General features: G+C 37.6%; 1 long non-coding RNA gene across 1 annotated transcript; it reads right to left on the bottom strand.

Annotated features, from left to right (window-relative positions):
* Positions 1-1518: 1518 nt before the first annotated feature.
* On the bottom strand, positions 1519-9666 carry LOC117292912. Its single transcript, XR_004519333.1, has 6 exons — positions 9509-9666; positions 5591-5738; positions 4267-4419; positions 3242-3336; positions 2940-3024; positions 1519-2342 (listed from the first exon to the last, which is right to left on the bottom strand). It is a non-coding gene; the product is annotated as an uncharacterized LOC117292912 (long non-coding RNA).
* Between the last annotated feature and the right edge of the window lie 13407 nt (positions 9667-23073).

A 23073-nucleotide genomic window follows, 5' to 3' on the forward strand; every position in this document is an offset into this window, starting at 1 on the left:
TACACAATGACTCCATGTTTTAAATCTTGAAAATTTCATTAAAAAACCCTGACCCTCAAACAAACATAATTGAAGAAAAGCAAAAAACAACTGTTGTTTTCCCTCAGGATCTGAAAGATATTAGCAACAAAAAAACAAATATTGCAATTCTTTTTTAAAGAAATTTTCATATCTCTGCAAGATACTGAGATTTCCCTAGTTTTGTTTTCATGTTTGGTCAAGGAAACAAACTTAATGGCTTCGCTTTCAAGAAAAGTCATTACGTTTTGAAAATTTTACTGAGATTGCCATAGTTTTATTTTTATGCTTGGTCATTGAAACAAAAATAATGGCTTCACTTGCAAGAAAAGTCATTATTTTGTTTAAGTTTCACTCTTTCAAATGGTCTCGGTTTTTAGTAGGAGCAACTCGTACATGTAACTTAAACAATACAAAGACGTATGATTCAGAATTAATTGTTAATAAGAACAAGTTTGCATTTTTCATTTAATCAAGATCCAAAAGTTCTGCAAAGTTTTGTTTAAAATATCTGTTTACAGTTTCAATCAGAGTGCTCTCTGACTAGTAAAACTGTTTTTCAAGAAGACAATCGGAGTGCCCTGATTATCTGCAAGGGAACGTTTTCTATGATTTCCAAAGATTTTGTTTTGTGAATTTGGCATGTACGAATCTGAATCATACATCTTTGAGTGTGAAAGGGATGGATCGTTATAAACTAAAGGGGACGTTTCAGTAGTATACCACACAGAGGGTAGTGTGGGCAACTCTAAACACAAATCACAGTAGGTGAAAGTGGCTAACCAAACAAGGGAAAGTGTTTGTCCTCGACACACAAAGGAAGTGTGAGGAACTCAGAGTAACACAAGGGAAAGTGTCTGTACTCAACAAACAAAGGAAGTGTGAGGAACTCAGAGTAACACAATGGAAAGTGTCTGTACTCGACACACAAAGGAAGTGAGCAACTCAGAGTAACACAAGGGAAAGTGTATGTACTCAACACACAAAGGAAGCGTGAGTAACTCAGAGTAACACAAAGGAAAGTGTCGGTACTCAACACACAAAGGAAGTGTGAGTAACTCGGAGTAACACAATGGAAAGTGTCTGTACTCAACACACAAAGGAAGTGTGAGTAACTCAGAGTAACACAAGGGAAAGTGTCTGTACCCAACACACAAAGGAAGTGTGAGCAACTCAGAGTAACACAAGGGAAAGTGTTGGTACTCGACACACAAAGGAAGTGTGAGCAACTCAGAGTAACACAATGGAAAGTGTCTGTACTCAACACACAAAGGAAGTGTGAGCAACTCAGAGTAACACAAGGGAAAGTGTATGTACTCAACACACAAAGGAAGTGGGAGCAAATCAGAGTAACACAAGGGAAAGTGTCTGTACTCAACACACAAAGGAAGTGTGAGCAACTCAGAGTAACACAAGGGAAAGTGTCTGTACTCAACACACAAAGAAGTGTGAGCAACTCGGAGTAACACAAGGGAAAGTGTCTGTACTCAACACACAAAGAAGTGTGAGCAACTCGGAGTAACACAAGGGAAAGTGTATGTACTCAACACACAAAGGCAGTGTGACGCACCCTGGCACACCCGAAACGTTGAATGATCTACCAAAATATTAAACTAATAAATAAACAGTCAAATTTTGCTTGACTCCTAAGAATTTAGACACTAAAGTGTCTCCTATTTCAGTCATGCAACACTATATTTTGATAAAAGATTTGACATTTCCAGAATTCCAAGCACAGCAATGTTTTGTGCTGTGTTTTTGAATTTTTTGTTTATGGCTGTGAAACCAAAACCATACAAATCAGTTATTGCATGCCTGCTAATTGCTGATATGTGAGATGGGCAAAAACCCCTGTGGGGAAAAATTCCCATACCGGCTCCACTATATGGCAACCAAGTTTGTCAACTCCATACATCAGCATACATCTACATAGAATGAATGTGCTAGAACAGATAGCGAAACATTCTTCCAACTCAGCCCTAGACAACGTTTCAGTTTATAAACTTGATAATTCACGACACAAGGTGAAAGTATGAGCAACTCACCACAATGGAAGTGGAAGAAATTCACAACACAAGTTAGGTGTGCAAGAAATTAAAAACACAGGGGAAGTGCAGAATTTCACAGGGGAAAGTGTGATCAATTCTAAACACAATGGAAAGTGTGAACAATTCACCACACAATTAACAACCTAAAATCTACACCTGTAATCTACAACTAATTACAAACTATACAAACAGGTTGAGGCATCGATGCTGATGGTTGTATGATGGGCCGCAAACTCCTTGAGAATATCCAACACTCTCTGTCTGGATTTAGTTGACCTCATAGAAGATGGAAAAAAGGGAACACGAACAAGATTTAATACCTTCATTAAATTTATTGGAACTTTTGCATGTTCATGTTGCATTACTTTATGTAATTCTTATAGGCAAAATCAAGTTTGTGGACAATCTTATTTTGCACGTAGTAGTAGGTAAAACAATTTGTATATCAAGTTAAAACTTAATAAACTTTCAAAGTTGAAGTTGGCCATCAGGGCCACTAATCTAGAAGTCAAGAATGTAGGGAGATTCTATCCTACTCAATGATTGAGGCACACCAGGGTTGAACTCTTAGTCGCACAAGTACTCTTTAGAGTTTAGTAAATATCGCCACACATTATGCTTCTTTACTACAAGCCATGATAAAAAGGCAAAAGTTTTCATTTCTGCACATTCATTAAATACAATTAAACTCCGCTGGAGGAATGTACTGAATGGAAGATAGATAGAAAAGTGAATTTGGCCCATGCTATCAGTGATTTTGAAAGATTGCTAGCATTTTTACGCTAGTCACCAAGGAACAGCAGAATATTAACCCAAACTACTTGGGTTACCCTTACAAACATTAAGGTTTTTTTTATTAATAAAGTGTCATACCTTTAAATTTGATTGATTATTCAAGGCCGAGGTACTCCCACTATGAATGAAGATCAGACACTCTCAACTGTCTGGATTAGTTGATCTGAGTAAATGAAACAAGATTTTAAAAAGTTGAACATACCTACAAAAAAGCCATATCCAATTAATTTCAATCTACGGCTGTGTAACCGTTGACATCTGGCAGGTATCATTTTTAAATTTGTATGAAGTGGTAAATTAAAGACACTGGACACTATTGGTAGTTGTCAAAGACCAGTCTTCTCACTTGGTGTATCTCAACATATGCAAAAATAACAAACCTGAGAAAACGCAGATAACTGGATATTCAGCATCTGTGCGACACGGAGAGCTACTATGACTGATGATCTGACAACCTCTGTTTGGATCACTTGATCTGTAGATGAAAAAAAAAATGAGATTCAAGGTTTATTCATTTTCCCACAGTATCAAAAGAAACAAGAAAGGGGTGTTGAACAAGAAAGGGGTGTTGACAAACACAAATGAGATGCTGAGATTAACCTCATTTTTGAGTTATTGCTTGGACAGCATTTCTTTTGTTTTAGCCATAATGACCTTTACATTTCCAAGGCTTCTGGGGGATCCTGAGTCGAATCCACAAATCCAGTTTGGAGTTGATACGCCAAGTCTTTCTGAAGTAATTGCCTGGACAACATTTCTTTTGTTTTAGCCATATTGACCTTTACAATTGACCATGGGGTCCAAAACAATAGGCTTCTGGAGGATCCCAAAACCAACAGTACTTACAAAACTGCTCCTAAGTTTAATTGCCAATTAATTACCCGTTACAATCCTTCAAAATGTCTTAGATCATCCACTTCTTTGTTACTAGTTGTTCCTCAAACCCACAACAATTTGGGTGACATGGCTTTTTCTCATGCTGGTCCTTTACTTTGGAATAATCTGCCTCTTAATATCCGTAACATGTCTTCTATTCATAAGTTCAAAAGAGGCCCTCAAAACCCATGAGCATCACTTGTGGTGGATACCGGCGCAATATAAGTGTTCTTATTGTTGTTATTATTATTAGATGAAATGTGACACTGCTAAAAAGGGATCCAATTAAGAAGCAGAGCTTGCATGGAATGGTCCCTAAATCGCATGCACTTGAGACAGAGAATTATAATAGCTTTCTACCTCTATGAGTAAACCGTGGAGGTCCAATGAGAATGAAGTTAAACACAAATTGTTTAACTAAGCAAATTCCCATCACACATGAGGAGTAGTTTAATTGGTACTTGTTTTCAGAAATTAAGCTCATATAATATATTTTTTTAAATGGTTTACATCAATTTTTGTTTCGCACCTTTAAATTTGAAACTGATTGATTTGTCAAAGTAGACTGCTGATGAGAGACTCTCCAATACTTCATCAGTGATGAGACATCTCTGCTCAGTGTGATGGACAGCCATCCATCAATGAAAAGTGGACATCTCTGCGGTCTTCATCATCAGTTCATCTGTACAAGTTGACAAAACAAATAGGAATGCGTAAAAGTTAAACATTTAGTGAGTAAACTATTTGAGTCGATATAGTCATGAATCAATTTATTTCTAATAAATTACCCAAATCCTCCCAGAATATGCTTAATTCTCAAATCCACTCTTATCCAACTAACTACACACTCAGATGGTTTCCATATTCCCAGTGTTCATTCAACCAATCCATAACTGTGTTTCTTTTTAAGGACCTAAGTATTCATACTTACTTATAGAGGTACTCTATAAGAAAAGAAAAAATGGAAGCTCAAAACTGTCCTCTCCTCTTACAAAAATACCCTATTTGATTGTAATAATCAATTTTCTGTTTGTGTTAGGCCCACTATTCTATTTAATTGATTCAATTTCCACCAATAATGTCGTCTACTTATCTCGTCTCCACGCAGCTATGTACTGAACCAATGTTACTGCGTTGTCCTGTTTGTGTTTATCCGTGTCTTTTCCTGTGTTACCAGTTTATGTGGCTTCAATTTTTTCAGTATACTCTTGCATTGTTCTTTCTTATAGATACGTATTACACAAATTCAGGGGGTGGGGTGGGTCTCTATCCAACAAGCTTGCTTTAAGGAGACCTCCCCCACTTAATCTTTTAAGTTTTCTTTCCTGTAATGTTATATTTTGTCATTTTAAATGATTGAGTGGAAATAATATGAACTTTATGGAGTTGAAAGTCTCATGTCCTTAATGTAACTGGGCAACAGAGGGCATCGTCACTTTCGCGCAACTTGGCTGTCGCTTAAAAGTATGCATGTGCATTAAATCACCCGATAGTGATTGTGCGCTGTGATTCCAATGATATTTAAATACCGATATGAGTACCTTATGGATTTGAATAAATGTAGAATCCTACTAAGTGTACAAATTGTGCAGACTATTCCCTCTCGTCACAGTTTAACTAACAATGTTGTGATGATGATTGTGCCCATTTAATTGTTCATGCCTGCAGCGTATGCAGACCTAGTGCTCTGTTTATAGAATATGAGGTCATGGTTTTACGCGAGATCTCGTTTTACAAGAATTCGGTTGTTTTGGATTGTTTTCACCACATAAACAGAACCTGAGTATTGAATGATGCAGAATTTTCCAATACCAGTTGGTTCAACACAGGACTAGTTATGTGAAGAATCGTACCTGTAAATCAGGACGTTGATTGAATAGAGAAAGCAGATTTCTGGAGACTCTCCTAGGCTTCAAAATTGATAGATTGAGAAATCTCTGCTCAGTTGGATGGACAGCCACAGTGACTGAAGAACAGACATCTCTGTCTTCATTAGTTCATCTGTAGATGAAATAAAATGAGAAATAAATTAATATTTTGTAAATTGTAGGGTGCACCATACCACCAGCCATCCAAAACACAGTGTTGTAGGATTCCACAACTTTGACTCAAGTTGTAATTATTTGGGTGACTCCTGGTTTTGCCTCCAGATTTTAAATGTATATAGGAGGAGTTGAAGGCCAGTTGACAGCACCAAACCAGTTGACAGCAAGTTGTAAAACCCATCACTGGAGATGTAACAGCCCTTTTTGTAATTTGCGCAAGCTGCAATTTTTTTACAGCGTAAAATTCGTTTACCTCTTCCTTTGTTTTGTATGCACGATTGGCTTGCGCAAATTTAAAAAGGGTCATATTCAAATATTGCACTCAACATAATGCCATTTGCGGCACTACACTTAAAGCCATGCGCACATGAGCTCACACTATCAGTTGGTACATGATGATCACATCGCCAGTACCGAACTTGGACTTATTTTCAGAAATAATTTCTTCCATGGATATATTTGTTAGCTGTAAACTCAATCTCATTGAAAGTATAATAAGGGACACTAAGAATATATGAATGGAATTTCAACTTCCAAATCAGGTAAAAAAGTTAAGAAAATGTTAGTCAAGTTTGTGTTCGCATTGTAAAGAAGCTTTATTAGGCCTAAAATAAAATATGTTGGATTGCCCTGTCCCGACCGACCGACCGTAAAATGAAGAAAATCTCGGTAGCGGCTTTTTATTTATTTTTATTTTCGTTTGGGTTTTCCCTTTTTATTTTTATCTTCAGAATTGTGATTTCATGAATATTTTATGCTCACAAAATGGTAGATTTGACACAAATATTTATTTTCGGCTGACTACTTACTGTCAACAACAATAATTATCCAGTGCAACCATGGTGCAACACAGTCGTGGTATTCAACGTTCACAAAAGCGCAACGGAGATCGATTTCCCTCTCACACATATCAAACCGCACGCCCGTTTATCCGATGTCACGATTTCACAAGGAACCAGTCTAACAATCCATTGAACAACAGAGAGCGCTGTTGCCAGTAATGCCCTTATATGGAATCGCTTGTTATTGAATGGACGAAAAACATGGTGAATGAAATGACTCTCGGTAATAGTTTTGAAAGGATTTTGCCAAAATAAAGTTGCAAAAAGTGCGCTTGAAGCGAGATATATAAGATGAAATACCTTGCTTGTTTGACAAACAGATCTTTCCAGAAATGTGTATGCAATTTTGGCAGGGCATTCTTTGACATCTCAACAACAACAAAAACAAAAACAAAATATCCCGACCGACCGACCAAAGCAAAAAATCGGGAGAAAGGGCAATCCAACATATTTTTTTTGTTGGCCTTATACCAAGGACGTCCTACCACTCAGGCTTTCACTACACCAACCTGTAAATGGGGCAATTTGTTTAGGGGAGGTTGGTAGCATAAGATGTATTTAATTCAATGTTGGGCTGGACATATGTAGCGTGCGTTAAAACTGACACTTTATGCACCCCCTCCCACCATGCTATATCGCAGGACGTCCTGTTTTCAAGGTGTCCCTAAAATCGAGGCAAATATTTTACCTCTCTGCACGCGATGTAAACAGTCCCTAGATAAAATTTGTGTAGTTTGACTTGCAAAGCAAAGAGTCTCCTCTCCTTGGACCAAAACATCGAGACACGTACATGTAAGGCTCTACTGGTTAGTTGCACTTGTAAACACAATTTTAATTTTTTATTTTAGGCATTTCTACAAGGTACAAAAATTATCATAATGTTGGGGCCATCTACAACGAATTTGCCCACCGAAAAAGTTTCAGTCACATCTCATGATGATCAAATTGTGTGAATCGTTGGAAAAAAATACAGAGGCTTAAAGAAGCCATGGGCCTTATATTATTTTCTAATATTTTTTTAGATTTTTGTTTAAACCCTCGTATCAATATTATTATAAATATTATAATTTGAACATCAGCTTGGTGATTCAATTATCACTTTTTATTTTGACGCTTTATTATAAATATTAAGGGGAATTTTTTTTATTAAAAATAAATAAAGCCAATAATTATTCACACTTCGACATATTTTCGGAAATAACTTCTTCCATGGATATAGTTGCGATAACGTAACCCTCCTCCCGACGGCCACCAGGCCGGAGGGTTACGAGTTTGTTTCAAGCAGAAACGGTTGATCTGGTCCAACACGTTCAATTTCGACAGCTAGTCACCAGATTTGCCCCATTTTTACCACTTTAAAAAATCATTACACAAATTCTGAGGGTACGAACTTAATCCGCAATGTCTAATGCAAATGCATAATACTCAAAACACCATTTAGGAAATATTTCGAAGAAAAATTGACAAAAACTGGGGTAAAAATGGGGCCGTCGGAAGGAGGGTTACGTTATCGCAACTACCATGGATATATTTGTTAGCCATAACTCGTTGAGAATATAGTGAGGGACACTATAAATTTATGAACGGAATTTCAGCTTCTCAAATCAGGTAAAAAATAAAGAAAATTGTAGTTAAATTTGTGTTCCTATTGGTAGGACCGACGACTGACGTCCTACCAGGTCTCTGGGAATCCATACCTTCTTGTTTGTTGTGAAAACAGGAAAAACTCAAAACAAATGGGGCCAGTTGAATAGCCTAGATCGGTGTGTGGTGTGAACATTTCAATGTCCGTCAATATTGCACACTTCATATTAACAAGAAGATAATTAGGGCATCGGTTGATATATGCCATTATTATTTTTGGCTAACACATTGGCTTATACATTAATATACATTGGCTTCCTGTCAGGTATCGGATTATTTTTAAGGTGTGTTTGTTAATTTTTAAATGCTTAAATGGTCTTTGCCCTTTGTATCTGTATGATCTTGTTGCTACTAGGCCTGTAGTTAGATCTACTCGTTCTGCTAGTGATGTTACTCTGTTGATCCGCCTCAGAGCGAAGCTGGTTTCTGCAGGTGATAGGATGTTCTCTGTAATTGGCCCTGAAATGTGGAACCAGCTTCCTAAGCAACTTAGGGAAGCCAGTAATGTTGATACCTTCAAGGCTGGCCTTAAGACAAATCTTTTCAAGCGTGCTTTCTTAAACCACTAAGTACAAGTACATGTACATATATTTTTGTATTCTCTGTAGCAATTCCATTTTTTTTAACTAGGGTTTATTCTCAGTGTTTTTTAATCATCGATTGTTGTGCACAAATTCTGCATTTATTACATGTTTACTGTATTTTCTTTTGGGTGTTTAATTGTATGGATTTTAATATGTTTTCTTTTAATTGTTCAGCGCCCAGGAGGATGTTTACATGGATAGGCGCTATATAAATTTCCATTATTATTTATTATTATTATTTCCGTATGGCGCCACCACTCTTTCACTTATTTTAACAAAAAGGGATATATATCAATCAGGTAAATTAGATACTATATTATTTTATTTCGAATGAAAAAGTGGTGGCGCCATACGGAAACTTTTCCTTATTTTTTTCCCAATTCAAAGAAAAAGGCATAATACCGTGAAAACTGGTAAGAGGAGGATACAAATTGTGCAGACCACTCCCCCTCTCGTCACAGTTTCTGTCCTTATACTCTTTGGTTCAAGTTGTGATGATGAATGTGTCCACACATTTGTACATGCCTGTCCTACTCCTGTCGATAGGGGGCGCTCTAAAGAGACATTTCAGCTCAATTTTTTTAATGAGGCACACTCGACGACGAAAAACATAATTATTTTTGCATTTACATATTCAAAAAGCAACAGTTACTTACCAAAATATTCCTCGATTCTTGTGGCATTTGTCAACTTTTCCAAGTGCAAAAACATGTCATTTTGAGACGTTTTCTTTCGTCTAATGGATACACTAAAACGTTCACACATGTGCTGCACGAAAAGCGCCATATTTTTTTTTGTTTAGTTGAACACACAGTGTGCGCATGTCCTCGCTTATACACGGGCCGGCCCTTCTCGAAACAACGGGCTTTGGCCCCTCAGTTGATTCGACAAATTATGGGGCGTGCTCTCAGGATCGACTTCAGACGACGAGAGGGCGGAGCCTGCCGAATTGAAAGCAGAAGCCGTGGTTTCGAAAAGGGCCACCATACACCCACATGTAGTTCCCCGATTTTGATAATAAACGTTATAAACAAAATGTGAAAAATCTTTCTTGCTAAATAGAGTAATTTACTAAATTTGTGTGTACTTTAAGATGTTTAATAATATTAACGTTGAAGACAAATAGCACCATTCCCCCTTATAATCATAATTCTAGTATTATGGGCGGAGTGATATCATCACCCTGTACTCCATAAAGAAGTCTGCACAAACCACTTGTCCCCGGACGGGTTGCCGCAATTTTAAAGAAGGACCCTAGTACACATGGTAGTGGTCGAAGTGAGATTTTAATCATTTGCCTCCCCCTGAAATAACACTAAATAAATTAAATATCGAAACACCATGCTTTATTTATAAATTCTGCTATAATGACATTTTTTTAATGGATGGTGGGGACGAGAGGTTTTTGACTTCACAAATTGTTATTATTTGAATATTAATTAATGCGTACTTCCCATCTCCATTGTCCTCTGATGAATTTTTTTTCTACAAATAACTACAAAGATGCGTTCTGTGTCTTAATTTCATTATTTCATGCATAAAGACTATGCCCAGAGAGGGCACGGTCAAATGGGGAGCCACTGCATAGCTACTGCTTAGCAACCTTTGATGTTACATCCTTATCTCTTTGTACCTGTAGTCTTAAAGAATATTCACTTTTTGTTGTACTCATTGTTTGCGCCAATAATATTGCTAGACATTATATACGTCTCGCTGGAGATGTACAAACATTCACAAAGGAGGGAATTTAATTATTAAAGATGCGTAAAAAAAATATCAAAATAGAGAGAAGGAGCCTACCTGCGAATCTAAAAAATTGTTTCACAGCGATTACAATTACATGTCCTCTTGGACTTAAAGGGAAGGTGTGCGTTTTGGTATTCACTCTTAAAATTAATGGCAAAACATCTTATGGTTAGAAGCCTACGATCGACATCTTTCGAAGGAGGGCCTGGACATAGGCGTATATGAAATATTTTGAGAAACATTTCACTTCGAACGGAATGTGATGTTGTAAAACAAAAGTTGGTGTATGCCCGCCCCAAAAGTTTAATTTGAGAAGCGTCACACTGTCAGGAACGCTTCTCAGATTAAGGATGATTCTTCAGGAGGATGCTTGACTCTGGTTCTTTTCGACCCAATCATTAAAAAATATTGAAATATGGTGCTTTACAGCAAATCTCCCCTATTATTATACTTCCACATGCAAAGTTTCAAATCCTTAATTATTTTAACTTGTTTTTAAGATAGCTGTACCCCCTTAAAACACAACTGCAAATAAAGTTGATTGAAGCAATAACATTATGAGAGGATATGTAAATTTGTACTTAATTTGCATATCACGCCAATTTGATTGCAAGGTTATCTGAGGTTACAATACAGATTGAAAATTCGTTATGGTCTGCCTGTATAGATATGGTCTCTCCACTTCCTATACCCTTTCATTAAAATCAAGAGTGCCTCAACTGAAGGAGTCATTAGCTACGGAAACAAAATTCGATTTTGAGACAGACAAATATCTTAGAGGCCATGTCTACTTTGAAGGGGTCTTCAAATTTGGCTGTGTAGTATAATAATAATTGCATTGACAGCTACAATGTGCAATGCTGAGAATCCCAAGTGTTTGAGTAAGAAGATGGGTAATCAGATGCAGAATGCAGGTGTGTGAATGTCCTTTACAACACTTCTTCATAAATGCAGCAGTCTTTTTGAGATGCTGAACTGAAAAGTTACCGGTTGGCCATCCCAGATTTTCATATGGAAGCAACCGCAGCCATTTTGCTCGGGGTTTTTTACCTGTATTTTTGTCATCGAAATTCTAAATCTGGCAATGGGCCTATATAGGTCAATATTTTTCTCACGAAATACAGTGACTGTGCGCAAAATTCCATACTTGTACCGTCAAATGTACAGTCCTCGAAGTATATTTCCCACATCTGCCCCGGTATAGGCTATTTCAATAGGCCTTTAGGCCCTACGCAAGTGAAAAAAACTCCTTGGTTTACAACACATTACATTACGCACGCGAGTTAAAATGTTTGTGCAGAATCAGTAAATCAACTCGATCTCGTAGTTCTAAAATTATTGTTTCTATCCATATTAATAAGAAAATTAGTACTTATACGTGAAAGCGCAGTCTAGTTTTTATTATTGTCCTCAAGCTTTTCAATGTGCCTTACTTTCTGGAATCTATAACAAAAAAAAAACGATTTAAAATTCAAATCTAAATTTTTAGGTCAAATTCGCACAATATCGGATGTAAAGTTTTCGCCAAACTAACACCAGTACTGTATTTTATTGCTTTAAAAGGGTCAGCCCCTCAAATTAAATAAAATATAACGAAAATGTACACAAGCTTTGTTTTGATGCAGTTCCAAAGTATGATTTTCTTAAAACAGGCACACAGAAACAAGTGTGTAGGGGCCCAGTCAATGTATAGTATATTTTTCTATATTATTGTCTTCCTTTCAATCTATAAGAATAGTTGTTCAAGCGCAATCAGGTAGAATACACTCTTCTTCTTCGAGTATTGACTTCACCTTTGCCGTTAGGCAAACCAAGATAATTGGAGAAATTTTGAGCGGGAATAGAAAGAGAAGAGTAGAGAACATATCTTGACATTCACCCCATGGCGTATGAATGGATGCACTGATTCGACTGTCCAATAAGAGTGAGATGTTCACAGTGATTTACATAAACTGGAAAGGTCATCTTTCAGACAGATCAATACAAGCAATCCCGCAGGGCACAGGGAGGAAAAGAAAATACAGAAAACTCAAGAAATACACACCGGACTAAGAAACAGAGTAAGACAGAAAAAAAAATCCCAACAGGGCTATACAACTGTATGGTAATTCAAAGTGACTATAAATGAATGTCTCTTGATCCAAAATGCAACCCCCTGCAGATGGATGTTCAGTAGCAATGATCTTCAGAGAGAGTTTTAACATATAGGACAGAACCAAAAAGGTCATCAATATAGTTCACATTTTTTAGTCTTGCTATCAAGGTGATAAAAACCCTACAGGTAAATGGGTTCGATATGCACAGAGCCAAGTTATATATAGCATGGGTTATATAGAAACAGTGAAATCTACTCGGTATTATGTTGGGGGGGGGTATATGTTCGCCCCCAGGGAATTCACACTAACGTGTATAAGTAGTGGCTGGGTAAAGCAGGGATGTATAGAGATAAGAGAGGATTCAACCATGATTTAACCTGGTTAAGGATGCATTCCCAAATCCTCTACTTTCAAACCGAGAGCAGAGATTTAAGTAGAGGGGCGGGGGGGGGGGTATCAGTGTTCACGTTGAATTATATTTAACAGTGGTTATATGTCTATTTTGAATAAGGGATAAAGAACTTTACTTGGGTTTGGTGAAGATTTGTTTTTTACACACTGGTGTGTAGGGCACATGTATTCTAATTGACTCTGTTGCCACACTATGCATGGATTTGTGTAGATTATCGCACTCATACAAAGCAAATGCTGTTACATGGTATAGCCATTTGGCTACAAAACTAGTGAACAATTCATCCTGTATTCTACAAAGGGTTGGACTATGTTATACAGATGGTTGGTTCCTAATTTGTTTCTATGAGATTTGACATAGGCAGGGCTACTTGACTGTGATCAATTTTCCTAATAAAACTGCAGGCCTACAAAAACAATGCAGACAAGCACTCTATTCCACAGGACCCACGTAAATCAAAGATAATGTTGATGGAGGGTTCCGATTCACTAAGTCTATGATTTGGCTTTAATATGAAAGGGGGAGAATGTCACATCAATTGGAGAGTTTGGTTTGAGACAATTACAGGATGTCTCTTAATAGCTAGGAGACAACCTGTCTGGCAAGAGATTGAAGGGAAAGGAAAGAACACTCGAGATGAAAACGAGCAACTACTATCAAGGGAGATGGAAGTAGTGTTTCTTTCTTTTTATCAGTATCAAACTGACTATAGGATCCAGCACTGACCTTTGTGTCAATACTGATCAGCTAATAAAACTTCACTTAGGTTTAGTTGTCATAAGGAGAATTTATAATAAAAACTCAATAAAAGTGACAACAAAATAAACACATTACAAGGATGAAATCTTTTTGAATTCAGAAAGTACATTGTGCATACTTCTGGTGTTTATGGAACCGTTCGCTGGTTTTAATCCTATATGGAGATGTATATATTAAGTAAAACTATTTTAAAATTTCTTTTCAATAGATGATCTTGTTTTTGAGATTACTGACAGTAAGGCTTCTCATATTCAAATTTGGGGTATATATATTTTCAAATAACCACATTCCATCGAAGTGAAATGTTTCTCAAAAAGCTTTTATTGAAAGCTGCTGTACTGCTAGTGATGACCAAAATGAACATGTATACCTATACCCTAGTAGTAGTACGGTATTTGGATTTCTCAAGTGGCTTAGAGAACTAGCTGCCCCAATGTGTCAAACTACTTTCAACTTGAGAAGATGACAGATCTATGAACTACAAAGTGCCATTAATTTGACGAGTTATATACCAAACGTCCCTTTAAGCCATAATTATGAGATGTATAAGTGATGGTTATGACTTTCTTTTCTCGCTCTCTGAATGTCCCTGGAATGCTTCTGCACATACATGTACAGTCACACAATTCATTGTGCTTTAAAATAACGGTTGGCACTATTTGGGATGAACACTGCAAGGATTCTGAAATGAACTAATTCCTTTTTTAGCACCGTGTTGAATCCCTAATGCTTGAACTGTGACTGAGTCATCAGGTATCCAGCAAATCCCTCAAGTATTCAGCAATTCCCAGGTTTCAACCCTGGCACACTCCCAGAAGCAGCATTGACACCTATCCAGCATTCTGTACTTCCTCCTGAAACGACTGTATGCCATTTTGGGGGGAACAGAATATTGATTTTTAGCTCTTCGGGTGTCCTTGGAAAAATCCCACTGGGGGAATGGAATGGACTGGAATGAAATGCCATGGAAAAGATCAATTAAATCTGTGCCTGGCCTGGAGGGGATCAAGAAATTATTTCATTTCTGGAATGTCTCTAACTTTGAGATATTCCTTTGTAATTCTTTAGATATCTCGAATAATTAAATTGCAACATTATAACATGAGGAGGTACCAATTATAAATTCTTCTACATTTCTTTGACTGTTTATCATAGAAGGCATGAAATGGGATGTATCTTTTTGAACGCACGGGGCTAATAAATCAAATCACATCAAATGAAACCATATAAATGACTATTACTTAGCAATACCTCCAAAGTGTAATGACAGGGGAAGGGGAGGGGGAAATACCTTTGTATTCTTGAATTGACCATTCTAGAGAGGGGGGAGTAAGGTGCCAGAGTTTTTTCAAAGAGAATGGGGGAAAAAAAGCATGCTCAGTGTCAGAGGCACTTAGCACTGTGACCCACATGTATAGGCCTGAAGATACCATGTGTAGAGAGGATGAAAAAGAAATGTCAGTTTTAGGTGTGGGAGGAAGAAGACCCTGCTCATAGACCCTCAGAGGTACCAACACTATGACACATAGGCCTGAAGATGCCATGAATGTTTAGAGAGGATGAAAAAGAAATGTCAGTTTTAGGTGTGGGATGCAGACCCACCTCATAGACCCTCAGAGGTACCGACACTATGACACATAGGCCTGAAGATGCCATGAATGTTTAGAGAGGATGATGAAGAAAAGTCAGTTTTAGATGTGGGAGGAAAACCCTCAAAGACCCTCAGAAGTACCTATAGCAATGTGACATATGCCTAAATATAACATGTCATTGTTAAATCAGCAGTTACCTTGGTAGGATTCGAACCCACCATGTTAGGATTGGAACATTGGGATTGCAAGTCCTGCAGTCTCACCACTGGACAAATTATGCCTCTTGAATTCCGAGTGTGCGTGCCTCAGTGTCCTATACTGTACATTGAAATCAAATCCAAGTGCTACAAACAGCACTTAACAGTACAACAGGTTGGTTATACGACAAAGCCAAAGCGCACCTTGGCATTTTCAGCTATGACTCAGAACCCACTTGGTTAACAGCTGTTGTAAAAACAAGATGGGGAGAAAAATAAGAAAGAGAACACAATTCTAAATTGACCCTGATATACTGCGAAGGAAGTGTGTCTTCCTTTAGACCGAGGTCGCCAATCCAAAGACAGACTTGTTGGTAATGGTTTATACAATGTAGATGGATTGCACATGATGTCATTGACCACCATCTTTGATGAAATATGGGCGTGTACAAGGCTATCATCTATATCTAGGCAGTGGCAGGGGCCATCAAAGCAGAAAAATAATGCTCAGCAAGTTTCTCCCGACGAAGCAAAAATTGAGAGGGACACCAGTCACAACAATGACTGTAAACTTCATATAATTTTGTCTGGTAACTTATTTCTGTTAAGCAATATTTTTCTGTAACTATCATTTTTGTGTGCTTACAGGCTTTATAAAATTGAGCCCTGCTTAGAAACCCTCCCCTTTTACCTACACGTACCACATGTACAAAATTTAACTCAAAAACTTGAGTCCATCTTTTAAGAACATTGGCTCCATGCTCATACTAAACAGTGTTATTGAGTAGAATAAATTTGTGATAATCAATGTCAACAGTATGGTCTGACATCTATCTTGTCATTAACCAAAACACTGCCTAGGCCTAGATAATCAGACAATGTGCTCTTAGCAGTCTGTGTTATACCACTAATTCTTGAGCTTTTATGTATTAATGCAGCACCACATAAAATGAGGTCATGAATGAGTTATTGGACTCATGGGGCAATAAATCAGTTGTTGGACCATGAGAGACTATCGAGGCCTTTGATTAAACACAACAGCAGTCCATTGCGAGTTTACATTAACCAGTGATGCAGATCACGACACCCGCTAGAGAGAAACATACAGATATTATCATTCAGGCTAGTTTTGGGGTCAATAATTAACAGTGTGTCTCTGTCCACAAATCTTGGTTGCCATGACTAACTTCTAAGACAAACCTTAAACAACTTAGTCCTTATTTACCACTGGAAATGGGTGCAGCATACCCATGCTCCAAGAAGGGGTAGGCGATAAAACCCCAGCGTATCCTTGAGACGCGCAGCCAAGAATCCCGAGGATTAGGTACCTAAGCGGGGATAGTGTGAAAGTGAGCCGGGGTAACCGTGGGGTACAAAGCTCCTATGGACCTTAATCACGGTGTGGCCTTCTTGATTTTACTCCATTCCAACTCATTATCACCAGACTGAGGCTGGACAAAATAGTAGTCTGGTGCCATGTTTGCGCAATGGATGTTAAAATGGAATCAGGGAACATGAACAAGATGGTGACAGCGTAAAAAAGGACTAAAGAGGGCCTTCCCATTGGGATAAGAGATTCAGCGTGAAAAGGTCTTGCGCACTAAGACTTGTGTTTGAAACTCATGGGGTTAAGACAAATTTTCAGTCAAACTACACTACTTAGTAGCTGAAGAAACAACTGTGCAGCACCTTTATACCTTAGAGAGAGAGGGGTGAGGAAAGGAAGACACATTTCAAGAATATATCAAATTCAAAGCATTAAATGATTCAGAGATTTGTACAATTTTATTAAGGCATTTTCAGGAATTCTTTAGAGAAAATGTCAGTGACATTTTGATAAGTTCATAGTAAATACAGATATTAATACCATTTACCATTATAAATCTACTGATCTTTTGGAAGTGCTCAGTTAAACAACAATGTTTGATTACGGTAAATTTTCCTTTAAAAAAACTTTATTAGAGAAAATGTCTAGTGGTAAGACACATAATCTGGAATGACAAAGGTCATGGGTTCATATAGTATCCCACCAAAGCATGGAGGTAGAAGCCCGATTGTTTTCACATGACTTGGGAGTGTACATGTGCAGTGCTCAATACACATTGTTATACCTCTGTGCAAATTGTGAAGTTTGATTTGTCAAGAACCAATCATGTGACGCGCAACAAAAACGCATGTTACATGGCTCGCGACGCGCCGGGTAACATGAAAAGTGATGTACACCGGGTGTACATCACCTTGATCGTTCCCAGTGTTGGTCGATTTCGCGCTGTGTACGAAACAACCTCGTTCGTGTGCTTATTAAACAATGAATAGTCCGCCGTAATAATGTTTGAAGATGACAACAGAACTTCGAGAAGAGGAATAACAATTAGACAAAGGTATAACAAAACAATTGTTGCACATTGTGACTGGGGTCCATGGGTTTTGTACACCCTCGAGGGTAAATGGCACCCTCGGCTTCGCCTCGGGTTCCATTTTCCCCCTCGGGTGTACAAAACGCCATGGACCCCGTCACAGCGTGCATCAACTGTATACTGTTGTACAATGTACATGTATTTTATGGGTCAAACACAAATAACTTTTCCACAAAAAGGGTATGTTTTCTTCTGCAATGGTTACAATATGGCCTCTTCTCAAACTAAGACTAATTTAGATCCATCATTACAAAAAAAAATGTGTAAGTCTTGGGTGCATCTGAACATTTGGACCTGTTAAAGCGCAAGTGTAATTGGGACCAAAGTCCAATCCAAAGAGAGACTTGCACAGTCTAATTTATTTCCATGATTGGTGTCACCATGGAGGAAGAAAATTGTCTCCACAGTGTCACACTGTTTATAAGAAGAGTGATTTGTATACAATTAGGACAGGCATGTGTAACTGATATGGGCATTTGTGTATGTTGCCTGTTCTTTCCAAAAACATGAAACACTCAGCTTTTGCCAAAACATGGAAATCATGCCAAATTTGCCACAGTACTTGGACACAATGAGATGTACTTCTCGTTGAAAGTCTACTTCTCGTTGAAAGTCTACTTCTCGTTGAAAGTCTGATTAAATAATTAATGTCATGATCACTTATATACATTTATAAAACACAACACATGCACTTTCAACTCTGTACATACTGTATTGATTAAGTATGTGTAAGTTTATGACCTATTATCAGACATTGTACAACAATACATATAAAGTCTAAAACATACCAGAGAACACCAAGCTGGAAGGCCCCCTGCCCCCCCCCCCAATATACAGCGCAATTAATACCATGTGACACGCTGTGTACATGGTAGAATTATATCATGTGACATGATGTGTGGTAAACCGATATCAGGTGACGCGCATTGAGCACTTTCTTGGTCCAAGCTTGTCATAAAAATGGCCGCAAGAACCCAAAAATGGTCTCACAACTTAAGCCATAGGTCTATGGTTTACATGTATAACTCACTGAGTGTTCTCCGGTTTCCATCCTTTCTGTGGTCTAAATACATTAATGAAGTTACTTTGATATAATCACATGTACTTTAAGGCATAAACAGTGCTGCAAGAGTATGCTTCATTGAGTTTTAAAGTTTGGAAGAGCTGTCTCAAATAAAAAAGGTTTAAATAAACCTTGAGTTGTGGAAACTACATGTAATAACTAGTTTGATACAAACATATTTCAACACTCTCCTCATGGTGCGTGACTTAAAAGCAAATTAGCACAATCTGAGAGGAGTTCATTTGGCGCTTACAATGCCCCGTGAAGAGCATATTCTATGGGCTGAAGACTTTCAAGATAAGCAGTACCATGGAATAGGGTCTGATGCCAAAATGCCCGATTTGCTGTGTACGATTCACTCTTTGCTTAGGAAATAAGTGTTTAATTCTGCACAGCAAAAGCAGAGTAACTTTTATGTTTGGAAGTTCAACTGCCCTTAAATACAGCCATCAATAATACATCGCATGCAGTGTACAGCCCAGTTACATCCACACCGTTTAAACTGCTTTCTGATTTCCTTAAATTTACATATCACTATCACATGATCAGCTTCCCACCAATCCAAACAGGAGAAGGTCTGTTTCTTATCCAATTGGCATAAATGCAAATACACACACTCTTTGTAAAACAAGAAAAACCTATACAAACACACCCTTAAATATGAAAACATTGGAATGAATTCAGAGATTGCGATGAGGAAAAAAGACAAATTAATTTGTTGTGGACCTTCCAGTATTGATTAATTAAGTGCAGTATCGTTCAGTGAGTTGTTAATTACAATGAGCACTATGTATATTGATCTGATATCCATGTCTACTCCCCATACATGTATAGCCAGTCCTAATAATGACCTACTGTGATGCTATTAATATAATACAGTGTAGCATATATACATGGATAGTTCACCTACAGGAACATGTACACATTGTGGCTAATCTGTAATTAATGCACTTCTTCAATCCGTCATTGAAAACCCCTTTAAATAAAGACACTACTTTCCCTCGATTATTAGCGTACAAGAATTTTAACATTCTGTATAATACATGTACCTGTAGTTTACAGTACATTTATTTTTACACCCATAGTGTACAACCTCCTGAAATCTTTTAGGATGCTCGATGGAAGCAAATACTAAAAACAAATTTCCATTGTTCCTGTTGTTCGGGTATTTGCACCCCTCCCCCCCCCCCCCCCCCAGACAAAAAGTTTAAATAATAAATAAATTAAAAACACAAAACTTAAGTGGATTTTACCAGGTAAGTCTTCAGCCAACTAGCGTCACCAAAATTTCCTTCACATTCATTTCACATGAAGTACATGTACATGTATGGACCAGGCTTACAAGACTACATGTAGACGTTGACAGTATAATTCAAAATGTGAGTAGGCCTAAAGCACAATATGCTTGTCTTTAAAATTATTTACCAAACACTTTTACTTAATCTTACTTTTATGATGGAAACTTAAATAAAATATTCCTTTAAAATACAATGAATGATATATTAACTTCACCTTCTGTTAAAAACATAAAAAATAGATATAGTTTACTTCAAAGATGATACATATAATATGATACACTTAGGTAGTATTTCAAAATAGAAAGATGGTTTTTCAATTATGGTAACTTGGAAGGGAATCAATATTTAATATAGGAGGATCAATTTCAAGGAACACACACAATTATTTCTTTACATTTCACTAGTATCAGTGTTCACTTTTTAGGAAGAATCCGCGTACACAGACAAAAATTGAGGTCATTTTTTACATTATTTGTGACTTAGTGAAGTGCACTTTATAGGAGAGTGGATAGTATAGTGATCTGGGTCCCTGCGCCACTACACCTTAAGAAATTTGTTTTGCTTAAAGGCAGGGTATACTTTTGGTAATTACTCTACAAGTTAATGCCCATAAAAACTTTATTGAGCACTGAAGAGCTGTTTATAGTATAAGAAATTGTGAGAAATAGCTCCCTTTGAAGTACAGTGTAGTTTAAAAATACACTGTTTTAGAGGAAAAGGTAATTTTCACCCCCAAAAATTGAATCTGAGAGAGGTTTCTGGCATGAAGCTTATCTGAAAGCACACAATTCTGTGCCACAAGGGTGGTGTTTCTTTAATTTTTTTCTAATAGTTTCGATGACCAATTGTGCTTAATTTTTCAAAGATTTTTATATTTTATGCATATGTTGGGAAACACCAAGTGAGGATACTTGTCTTTGTCAATACCACAAGTACATCCTGCCTAAAGCCTAAGCGTATTTCACATGGTTTGCAAGAATATTAGCTTGAATGTTTACTATGGATTTACATTGTCGCCAATCATTACCTTACATTAAGCACTGGAAGGTTAGCATAAAATAAGCACAAAATAAGCTGATAAGCAGCTCTATGAAATTGGGCCCTAGAAGATAAAATGACTGCATGGTTGCACACTTGATCAGAATCTGCATACATAATAACACTAATGCACTGTTTTGAACATTACATTTTATGATAGCTTGTAATATTTGTGTTGGTACGTTTCCACAGTCCCTTTCAAATGGTCTACATAGACCCAATAGAACAAATTCAAGATCATCTGGAAGACATAATGGAGAGTGGGTCCATGGAGGAAGAGGTGGGTCATAGTCCATTGGACCAATTTATATGGGAATTGCTAGAGATGGTGGTTATTGATTTAATGGTAATTTGTACTCAGATATAACATAATAAACCACACTGACTGGGTAAATATGAAATTATTCGGAGTTGAACAAAGAAAATTGACTCGAGCAGGATTTAAACTAACGATCTCTGGATTAACATACCCGCGCTCTATAACCGGTGTTGGCAGTCTTCCTATTTTCTCTTCAATCTGCAATCTTCAATGGTGTGATCTTTATTCAGCTATATATAGCTATACTAGGATGGTGCAGAAGTGACGTCACAGGCAAAGTTTGTAAGAAGTTAAATGTGAAGTTAAGGTGGCCACAAGACAAAAAGACTGACAACAATAGATGATAAACTTTAGGGTGCTTAAAAAACTGAAGGATGAATTAGAGGAGATGTGAGCCCAGGGGTATCCTCATTCCTCTGATAGCTGGCAGGGCAGTTTCCTTGAATGCTGCTATTGAAGGAGACATCACAGCGGCTGCTGGGAGCTGGTTCTATAGTCGGATGGATTAAGGGTAAAAGGACTATTTGTATGTGTTGCGGGACAGGTGAAAAATGTGTGGTTTTGTGTTCTCAGATTGATGTGTTTAATTCCCTTTGATTTTAACAAAGAGGTAGACTTCTATGGTTTTGTTCTATTTTATTTATTACTTCTTTGTCTTTCATGCCATTAGATTTCATTTTACAGTTGCACTAGTCTCATTTTTGCATATTCCTTTGTTGTTTCATGTTTATTCATTAGCTTAGTCATAGCCCAGGAATGCTGTACACTGGTTCCTGTGGACCTTTTTCACAATAATTCAGTTGTTATGTTTTTTTGTTGCATTTTTCTATATGGAAATTGATGAATCGTTGAATGTACAAGCTGTGGAGAAGTTATTTTATATCTGGATATTTTCCTTGAAGTTCAAGTTTTCTCTCTCCAATTGATGCGATTACTGAGAAGAGTAGAAATAGCTTCGCCGGACAGCCCCCTACTGGAGAAGAAGAACTCAATCCTCTCAGAGAAGTTCTCAACAAGCCTTGCTGACCCAACTCTTCGAAGGGAGGTTCGCAGGTTCTTGCAGAAGAACCCGAGTATTGAGTTCGCAGACATGAGGAATGAAGTGTTATCATGGGAGAGTCCCCCACCACCCCCAGTAGCAGAGGCGAGGACGATTAGGGTCAAACCCGTCGAGAAAGATGATGCCTAGAAGCAGCTGGACATGCATACCGTACAGCTGAAGGCGACACAAGAAGCACTAGAGAAGCTGTGCGAGCAAGTCTCTCTACTGACCCAGAGACCTGC

This window comes from Asterias rubens, chromosome 7 (genome assembly GCF_902459465.1).
Source record: "Asterias rubens chromosome 7, eAstRub1.3, whole genome shotgun sequence".
NCBI classification, from domain to species: Eukaryota; Metazoa; Echinodermata; class Asteroidea; order Forcipulatida; family Asteriidae; genus Asterias; species Asterias rubens.